The sequence below is a fragment of the Trachypithecus francoisi genome, unplaced genomic scaffold (assembly GCF_009764315.1).
Source record: "Trachypithecus francoisi isolate TF-2019V2 unplaced genomic scaffold, Tfra_2.0 Lachesis_group0, whole genome shotgun sequence".
In the NCBI taxonomy this organism is placed as follows: Eukaryota; Metazoa; Chordata; class Mammalia; order Primates; family Cercopithecidae; genus Trachypithecus; species Trachypithecus francoisi.
The window spans coordinates 165,979,066-165,989,568 of record NW_022681453.1 but is presented as its reverse complement, the minus strand read 5'-3'; the positions used below and the strand labels follow the sequence as shown (position 1 = coordinate 165,989,568).

Sequence of the window (10,503 nt, the reverse complement as noted above, 5' to 3'; positions counted from 1 at the left end):
TTTTTAAACTTTGTGTGTGTACACTGAGTTTTAAATTTCAAATATTTATTGAATCCTGTTTAACTTTTACAGGTGTGTTTCAATTCAGATGAACATGACTATTTTTAACAGTATAGTGGTATTTCAGAGTGATGTAGCAGACTGAAATTATAGGCAGTGGAATCAGGGTCCTAAAGTAAACTTTTACTGCAGATAGGAATCAGCAAGGTAATGGGGAAATCAGTATTCTTAAATCGCCCACTTTTAACCCTGACCGTAGCCATTTAACAGATATTCATAGTAGTAAATATTTTCCTAACAAATACTTTAGTAATAATTCCAAAGCACATAGAAGGGGAAAGACTCAGTGATTTAAGGGGTTTGATTTGATAACAATGTATCATTTATCCACATAAACAAAGTATTAGTCAATTTGATACTCATGAGGTCATCATCCTTCATATTAGATTATTTTACAGGAAGCCTAAGAAAAACCTTTAGAGATTGTGAAGTAAAATGGATTAATTGTATCTTTCACGTGACAATCCACTTTGCAAAAGGGTAGTAGGAAGCCATTCATTATTATTATTTTTTTATTATTATTATTATTAGACAGAGTCTCATTGTGTTGCCCAGGCTGGAGTACAGTGGCGCAATCTTGACTCAGTGCAACCTCTGCCCCCTGGGTTCAAGCAGTTCTCCTGCTTAGCCTCGTGAGTAGCTGGGACTACAGGCGTGCACTACCACACCCAGCTAATGTTTGTATTTTTACTAGAGATGGGGTTTCACCACATTGGCCAGGCTGGTTTCAAACTTCTGACCTCAAGTGATCCAACGGGCTCGGCCTCCCAAAGTGCTGGGATTACAGGTGTGAGCCACTGCACCTGGCCCTTTCATTATTAAAACACTATATTGAATAGGTGACTGAAGATACAACTTGTTACCTATTTGTTGAATATTTATAATATGACTTTTGCAACTTTTAATAAAATCATATTAAAGCCTTGTTTTCTTAATTGTTAATGTGTCTATTTTTATTCATATATTTTAGTGAAAACTCATTAAAATGAACAAGGACTAGTTTTTAGATATCTTTACTTTTAAATGTTTTATGATTGGTAGTAGTGTACATCACTGAATAGAAGAAATACCAGTTCTCCTCCCACCGTAGTACAAATCAGATACAGAAAAGAAATTGCCAATTGATAATGTATTTTATTTTATTTTATTTTTTTGAGATGGAGTGTCACTCCATTGCCCAGGCTGCAGTGCAATGGCACAATCTTGGCTCACTGCAACCTCCGCCTCCCAGGTTCAAGCGATTCTGCTGCCTCATCCTTCCAAGTAACTGGGATTACAGGCATGTGCCACGATGTTTGGCTATATTTTTTTGTATTTAGTAGAGACAGGTCTTCACCATGTTGGCCAGGCTGGTCTCTAACTCCTGACCTCAGGTGATCCACCTGCCTCTGCCTCCCAGAGTGCTGGGATTACAGGCATGAACCACTCTGCCTGACCACCACTTGATAATTTAATAAAGATTGTTGGAAGTAGTTTAAAATTAATAACCAAGGTTTAAAAAATTATTACTGTATAAAATAATTTTCATGAGGTAATTTAAAGGTATTTGGAGAGTTCTACCTCCTTAGACGTACCTTACCTTAGAATTTATACTTCAGTGAGCTTCAGAAGAAGTATTTAGATTATATGTTTTGTAGCTTAAGTAACACATATAATTCTTTTTTATATTAACCCAGATGAATGAATGGCTTTACTATTATTTATTGTAATAATAATTTTCTTGTTTAGAGCTTTAATCATAAAACAACTCTTGTTGTTACATGGAGGAATAAATTAATAACAACATTCTCTACTCTTTTTCCCTGCCATGTTTATGTTTAGTGCATTTTCTCCCCTCAATAGTAGCTACAAAGACTAGAAACATTATTATGAAAAGCATTTTTTGAAGACAAATGTTGATTGGCAGATAATGATAGTATGTTTATTAACGTTTGTCTTACTGTTCCTTTTGGGTAGAAGATGCACAAGAGTTTTTCCCCCCGGCCCTGTATTTTTCCTTTTATAATACAAAACTTTCTGGAGATAAAAACACTGTGAGATAGTTGCTGAATAACTTTGGAAGTATTTTCAGAGAGAAGTGATTGCCATCAGGTATGCTTGTTTTCTACTGCTATGTGAAAAAAATTTTTTTTTTTTTGAGACCGAGTCTCGCTTTGTTGCTCATGCTGGAGTGCAGTGGCATGATCTTGGCTCACTGCAACCTCCGCCTCCTGGGTTCAAGCGGTTATCCTGCCTCAGCCTTCTGAGTAGCTGGTACTACAGGCATGCGCCACCACGTCCAGCTAATTTTTTGCATTTTTAGTGGGGACGCGGTTTCACCATGTTAGCCTCAGATGGTCTCGATCTCCTGATCTCATGATCCGCCCACTTCGGCCTCCCAAAGTGTTGGGATTACAGGTGTGAGCTACCATGCCCGGCCTGCTATATGAAATTTCAACAACCTTGATTAGAATATGGCTGATACAGAGTACTGTATGTTTTAGATCTTAGCCAACTTACAGTTTTATCATTGTTTTGTAAAATGTAAAAGAAGTAAAAGAAAAATCAGACAAGATTGTAAACTTGTCAGCCAAATTCCTTACATCTTACTCTGAGATGAGTGAGGAAGTAGAATTGAGGTTTCGTAGATGTCTCATTGCACATACTGCAATAAACATAGAATTATATCATGAAATCAACTATTCTCATGTGCAGTGTGATCAGGATGTTACTATGGTAACATTTCCATTTGTAAATTTTTGTGTAGTTAGAATTCGTAGTCATCACATCATACTACCATTGGCTTTTGATATTTCATCTAAATAAATCACTGTGCTACCTGCATGCTCTTAAGTGGCACCACATACAGCACTTCACTATCATCTGTACACTCTAGGCGAGGAAATCAAAAATAGGAAAAAGAAAGAAATGGGAACATTCTGCTAAATTACATTTTAAGACTGTCTGGATGTTGCTGGTGAAATTTTAAATGTTTCTTAAGAGAAGTAAAAGCATTGCTAGTTATTCTCTGAGACGCTTTAATTTTTATAAGTATATGATGATGAAATTGGTTAGGTATAGTAACAGTAGGAGGTAAGGAGGGCTTTAATTTGTCTTCTAAATGGGTGCTAAATAACCAAGACAGAAGTAATCACCCTTCTGAGACCGAGAAGATTCATTTTGAAACAGTCCCTTTTCATTTTAACCTTATTAAGTATTTGATATTTGTTGTTTTTAGATATTATAAAGTTGTCCTGCATATTTCACTTCTCATTATAAAGTCAGATTCTAATATCTTAGGTTAACTTGTATTAAAATAGCCTACAGTGTTCCCTTGTATCAATTACTGTATTCTAGTAAAGATTCCTACTGTTTTTGTTTTGTTTTGCTTCCTAAAGCCCCCTGCTGCTGTTGATTACACCTAGATCTGCTACTGATTGGAACTGTTAAAAGGCAAAGATAGTGTGGCTGGTTGCTGAATCATTTAATTGTAGGACTAATAGGAGATGTTCTGTCTGAGACTTAACCAAAATTGTGACACTAGAATGTTATGTATAAAGGGACCAAGAAATATTATTTTGTACACTAGTAATATTTGAAGATGTGAAATTTATTTACTTGGAATGTAATAGAGGAGTATCAGTAGACTGGTTGGATTTCTTTTTCTTTTCTTTTTTTTTCTTGAGATGGAACCTTGCTCTGTCACCCAGACTGGAGTGCAGTGGCGCCATCGTGGCTCACTGCAACTTCCGCCTCCCAGGTTCAAACGGGCTCACTGCAACCTCCGCCTCCCAGGTTCAAACGATTCCCCTTGGGAGACTTGGGAGTTTCAGTCTCCCGAGTAGCTGGGAGTATAGGAGCACGCCGCCGTGCCCGCCAATATTTTTTTTTTGTATTTTAGTGGAGACGGGGTCTCACCATGTTGCCCAGGCTGGTTTCAAACTCCTGACCTCAGGCAGTCCACCCACCTCAGCCTCCCAAAGTGCTGGGATTACAGGCCTGAGCCAGCATGCCTGGCTATTAGTTTTTTTTTTTTTTTTTTTTTTTTTTGAGACAGAGTCTCGCTCTGTCGCCCAGGCTGGAGTGCAGTGGCCGGATCTCAGCTCACTGCAAGCTCCGCCTCCCGGGTCTACGCCATTCTCCTGCCTCAGCCTCCTGAGTAGCTGGGACTACAGGCGCCCGCCACCTCGCCCGGCTAGTTTTTTTTTGTATTTTTTAGTAGAGACGGGGTTTCACCGTGTTAGCCAGGATGGTCTCGATCTTCTGACCTCGTGATCCACCCGTCTCGGCCTCCCAAAGTGCTGGGATTACAGGCTTGAGCCACCACGCCCGGCCCTAGTTTTTATAAAGATAAATGGAAAACTGTATATGTAACATTGTTAATTCAGTAATCGAGAGACTTGATAATAACACGGTAAGAAGTTCAAAGTTAAAATTTTTCATTTGTAATTGAGGCCATGTCTATAAGTCCAGTGCACATTTATATAAAATTAAGTTGTGCAAAATATAAGCACTCTGTAAGTAGTTGACATATAAGTTTTGAAATCTTAGATAGGATTTCTATGATAGGGTTTCCATGATAGCTATGGGTTTTTTTAATGAGGCAGCTACAGATCAAGAATAACTATCAATCTGTACCCTCACTGCTTTAAAATTTGAGATCATTCTTTCTGTGCTGGACTTAGTAAGGAATTATATAAGAGGGTGTGGTTATGCTCATGTATATTTAATAATTTATGATATTGTTACTCTTCTTTTTGTTGATTATAAGTAATTGCTAATTCTTTTAAAGACATTTCAGTTTGCTGTTTACAAACTGCATCAGTGTTGAAGTAATTTGTTTGAGGTTATGTACATCTATACTTTGAGTTGGGAAAAAGCTAGTTCCTTTAAGGTATTTATTGAAATATTTCAATCAAGTAAATTGCATAAAGGGAAGAGTGACAAGAAGGGTGCTGTCAGCAATGTGCATGATGGTTTGGGGAGATAAAGAAACCAGTTTAGAAGGTTTGTGCTAAGGAGTAGGAAGCAAATAATGAGTGCTGTAATTTGAATAGTGGCAATAGGAATAAAGTAGGATTCAGTGTTTGTGTCTCTTATTTTTGTTGGTGACCCATTGAATTATGTGTCAGTGAACATTAAAAAAAACCAAAATCTTATTAGAGGCTAATGAATATTCATGTTTTCTTATATAGTAAGTCATTGGAATGTAAGCACCTTGAAGACAAATGTTACTCATTTTTGTTGTCTCAGGACTTGATGCAGTATGTTGCTTGTAGTCATCATTCCACCTTTGAAATGGAAAAAGAAAAGTAAATAAGAAAGGTTCTGTATTGGTTTGCTGTCATAACACAGTACCACGAACTTAGTGGCTTAAACAGCAGAACTAATCCTCTCACAGTTTTGGAAGCTGTAAGTCTGAGATCAGGTGTCAGCAAATGTTGATTGCTTTTGAGGTCTGTGAAGGAGAATCTATTCCAGGTCTCTTTGTTTGGCTTGTAAGTGGCAGTCTTCTCCCTGTGTCTTCACATTGTCATCCCTTTGTATATGTCCAAATCTCCCCATTTTATAAGGGAATAAGTTGTATTGGATTATGTTCCACCTTAATGACAATTTAATTTGGTTTTTGCTGTAAAGGCCCTATCTCCAAATAAACTCACACTCTGAGGTTACTGGGGGTTAGGGTTTCAATGTATGATTTTTTCGGTGTCATAATAATGCTATTTTTAAAAAATAAAAAAGCATAGTTACAGCTTTTTATTTATTTATTATTTAAAAAAATTGATCCATAACAGCTCTGATTGAAGTTGATGTTATTTATAGGCCAAGAGCTAATGACATATACAATTAATTGTAAAATAAATACGCTCATTCTGCAGTTAATGTCAGTATAGGGACCCACAGCGATTTGTCCCTTTGTAATTAATGCCACGTGATGTAGTTTTCACCTCAGTTTAGTTTACTGTAGCTAAACATATTAGCAGTTTGGTAGCTATCTGTTGTACTGGTTTCCATCTAGTGGCAGAAATAGGAGATAGGAGGCTACATTTGAAAAGAAAATGATATTATGTTCCTTATCTTTCCTCCTTCTTTATTTCACCATGTTTGGAATAATCTAAATTATCTTCCACACCCATCATGCAGAGTTTTTAAGGTGTTTTTTTTTTCTCCCCAGACGGAGACTCACTGTGTCACCCAGGCTGTACTGCAGTGGCGCGATCTCTGCTCACTGCAACCTCCACCTCCCAGGTTCAAGAGATTCTCCTGTCTCAGTCTCCTGAGTAGCTGGGATAACAGGCATGCGCCACCACACCTGACCAATTTTTGTATATTGGGGCCAAATTTTGTATATAGTAGAGATGGGGTTTCACCATGTTGGTCAGGCTGGTCTCAAACCCCTGACCTCGTGATCTGCCCACTTTGGCCTCCCAAAGTGCTGGGATTACAGGAGTGAGCCACTGCGCCCGGCCAAGTTCTTAAGTTTTAAGTAAACATGCATTCTTATCTAAATATTATTGATAATCAAATTATACTTATAATACTGTGATAGGTGGGTTTTCATGTACAATTTTGAATAGATAGTCATTTGTCTAGAACAGTAGTCATTTGTCTAGAACAATTCTCAAAGTCTGGCCCCCAGTTCAGTCCTTCAGCATTACCTGGGGAGTTTTAAGAAAAGCAAATTTTCTGGGCTGGGCCCGGGGGCTCACGTCTGTAATCCCAACACTTTGGGAGGCTGAGGCAGGCGGATCACGAGGTCAAGAGATTGAGACCATCTTGGCCAACATGACGAAACCCCATCTCTATTAAAAAAATACAAAATTTAGCTGGGTGTGGTGGTGGGCGCTTGAAGTTCCAGGTACTCAGGAGGCTGAGGCAGGAGAATTGCTTGAACCTGGGAGGCAGAGGTTGCAGTGAGCTGAGATCACGCCACTGCACTGCAGCCTGGAGACAGAGCAAGACTCTGTCTTTAAAAAAAAAAGCAACTTTTCAGGCCCCACTTAAGCTCTATTGAATCAGAAATTCTGAGGGTAGACTTCAGGAATCTGTTACTATAAGAACTCCAGGTGATTCTGTTGTGTACCAAAATTTGATAACCACAGGACTGAATATGGGCATAATACCTAATTTTATTGCTTTAAATAATTATAGAAATATAGAGTTATATTTTTTTGTTTTTTTGTTTCGTTTTGTTTTTTGAGATGGGGTCTTGCTTTGTCACCCAGGCTGGAAAGCAGTGGTGCAAGCATGGCTCACTGCAGCCTCAACCTCCTGGGCTCAATCAGTCCTCCCACTTTTGCTTCCCAAGTAGCTGGGATTACAGGTGCACACCACCACACCTGGCTAATTTTTATTTTTTTTGTTTTTGTAGAGACACAGTCTCACCATGTTACCCAGGCTGGTCTCGAACTCCTGGCCTCAAGCAGTCCTCCCACCTTGGCCTCCCATGGTGCTGGGATTACAGGTGTGAGCCACGGCTCTTAGCCTTTTCCTTTCTAATATTGTTTTGGTTATAATATTTGATACTAAGACTTTGATTAGGAATGTCACCGCAAATTTTAATGTTTACATTGAATTCATGGGAGATCATTAATCTCTGTTGTTTGTATCTTTCTAGAAATGTTTTATGCATGTAGAGGCAAATACAGCTAAGTCTTTCTGTATCAGTACTTCTCTCTCTCTCCTTTCTTTTCTTTTGCCCTTGCCTTTTCCTTTCCTTTCCTTTCCTTTCCTTTCCTTTCCTTTCCTTTCTTATAGCTATATAGTAACTGTGCCATATGTATCTACAATATAATTTATTTCACAAGTCCCCAGTTGATAGGTTGGTTTCAGTGTTTTTCTGTGTTAAAAAATTCTATGCATAATATTCTAGTACACATATATAATTTCACATATGTGCAAGTATGTTCAGGAAAAAAGTTCTTAATATCAGTTCAAGTTCTAAATGTATATATGTATCAACATTGATATAAAAACTCTCAACAAAATAGTAACAAACCAAATGCAGCTGTATGTTAATAGGATTATATACCATCACCAAGTGGGATTTGTTCCTGGAATGCAAGGATGACTCACGATAGGAAAATTGATCAAAGTAATGCACCACAATAACAGAATGAAGGAAAAATGATCATCTCAATAGATGCAGAAAAAGCATTTGACAAAATTCAACAATGTTTCTTAATAAAAACTCTCAACAAACTAAGAACAGATGGAAACTACTTCAACCTAATAAAATTTATATAGTAGTTTCTCATTTGTGGTTTTGTTTTCTACAATTTAAGTTACCCTTGTTTAACTGCAATATGCAAATATTATATATGATAAGATATTTTGGCTGGGTGTAGTACTTTTAATCCCAGTGCTTTTGGAGGCCAAGATGGGAGCATTACTTGAGGCTACAAGTCTGAGACCAGCCTGGGCAACATAGCCAGACCCTGGCTCTATAAAACATTAAAACAAAATTTTTTTTTTGAGAGAGAGAACGAGAAAGATAACCACATTCACATATCTTATTCTAATATGTTTTTATAATTTTTGGATTTTATTTTATGTTATTTGAGACAAAGCCTTACTCTGTTGCCCAGGCTGGAGTGCAGTGATGCAGTCTCAGCTCACTGCAACCTCTGCCTCCCAGGGTCAAGCGATCTTCCCTGCCTGAGCCTCCCAAGTAGCTGGGACTACAAGTGTGTACCACAATGCCCAGCTAATTAAAAAAAAATTCTTATAGAGATGGAGTTTCACCTTGTTGCCCAGTCTCCTCTTTAACTCCTGAACTCAAGCAATCTGGCCACTTTGGCCTCCCAGAGTGCTAGGATTACAGGCATGAGCTACCACCCGTGGCCATAATTGATGTATTTGATCGTTAATTTTTGTTTGTAGTCTCTGACCTTGCCTAATTTATAAATTAAACTTTATAATAGGTGTGTACATATAGGAAAAACCATAGTGTGTGTAGGGTTTGGTTTATCCATGATTTCAGTCATTAACTGTGGTCCTGGAATGTGAAAGGACTACTGTATGTGAAAGACTTGGAGTGAATAACATACGCAGTGGTGAAAGACTGAAAACTTCTTCTTTAAGACCAGTAACAATGGAAGGATATCAGTTTTTGCTACTTCTGTTCAATATAGTAATGGATGTTCTAACCATAGCAGTTAGACAAGAAAAAGAAATAAAAGCCATCCAAATTAAAAAGGAAGTGTAAAATTATCTGTTTACGGATTATATGTAATCTTACATGTAAAAAACCCTAAAGATTCCCCCAAAATGTGTTAAACCTAGTGAATGAGTTCAGCAAAGTAGCAGAATATAATGCCAGCACACAAAAAGCAATTGCATTTTCATACACTTAATAATAAAGAGTCTGAAAAGGACCTTACGAAAGGAATTTCATTTACAATAGCATCAAAAAAAAAAAATACTTAGGAATTAACCAAGGAAGTGAAAGGCTTATAAAATGAAAAACATTATGGTTATGTTTTAACATTATTGAAATAAATTAAATAATGTCTTTAATTAAATAAATTAAAGACATAAATAAGTGGAAACACATTGCGTGTTCATGAATTAGAAGACTTACTGTTGTTAGGATATCAGTACTACCCAAAGCAATCTACAGATTCAGTGCATCCCTGTCAAAATCACAGTGACTTTTTTTTTTTTTTGAAGAAATAGAAAAGCATATCCTTAAATTCATATGGAATCAGAAGGGACCTCAAATAGTCAATACAATACAGTCTTGAAACAGAAGAACAAAGCTTGAAGACTCACCTTTCGTAATTTTAAAACTTACTACAGAGCTACAGTAATCAAAACAGTGTTGTACTAGCATAAGGAAGACATACAGACCAATGAAATAGGAGAGCCCAGAAATAAAACCTCATGTATATGGTCAAATGATTGTTTTCTTTTTTCTTTTCTTTTTTTTTTTTTTTTGAGATGGAGCCTCACTCTCTCACCAGGCTGGTGTGCAGTGGCACAATCTTGGCTCACTGCAGCCTCCGCCTCCCGGGTTCAAGCGATTCTCCTGCCCTAGCCTCCCCAGTTGCTGTGATTACAGGTGCCCACCATCATGCCTGGCTAATTTTTGTATTTTTAGTAGAGACGGGGTTTCACCATGTTGGGCAGGATGGTCTCAATCTCTTGACCTCGTGATCTGCCCGCCTCAGCCTCCCAGAGTGCTGGGATTACAGGTGTGAGCCACTGTGCCCAGCCAGTCAAGTGATTTTTAACAAGAGTACAGGACTGTTCAATGGAGAAAGGATAGTCTTTTCAAGAAATGCTGCTGGGAAAACAGGATATCCACATGTAAAAAATGAAGTTAAACCCTTAACCAACACCATATACAAAAATTAACTCAAAATGGATCAAAGACATAAATGTAAGACCCAAAACTATAAAAGTCTTAGAAGAAAATAAGGAAAAAACTTTTTGACAGTGATTTATTCGGCAGTTATTTAT

At 37.6% G+C, this 10,503-nt stretch overlaps 1 protein-coding gene across 12 annotated transcripts in view; it reads left to right on the top strand.

Annotated features, from left to right (window-relative positions):
- The window catches only part of TBC1D5 (TBC1 domain family member 5), a 591,323-nt gene that overhangs the window by 188,315 nt on the left and 392,505 nt on the right, over window positions 1-10,503 (top strand). The window contains exon 1 of one of the 12 annotated variants that reach the window (XM_033212762.1): window positions 8,654-8,726. The exons of the other annotated variants lie outside the window; for them this stretch is intronic. The gene's annotated coding sequence lies outside the window, so the exon portion shown is untranslated. Of the gene's footprint in view, window positions 1-8,653; window positions 8,727-10,503 lie in introns of those variants that run through there. 12 annotated transcript variants of the gene reach the window in all.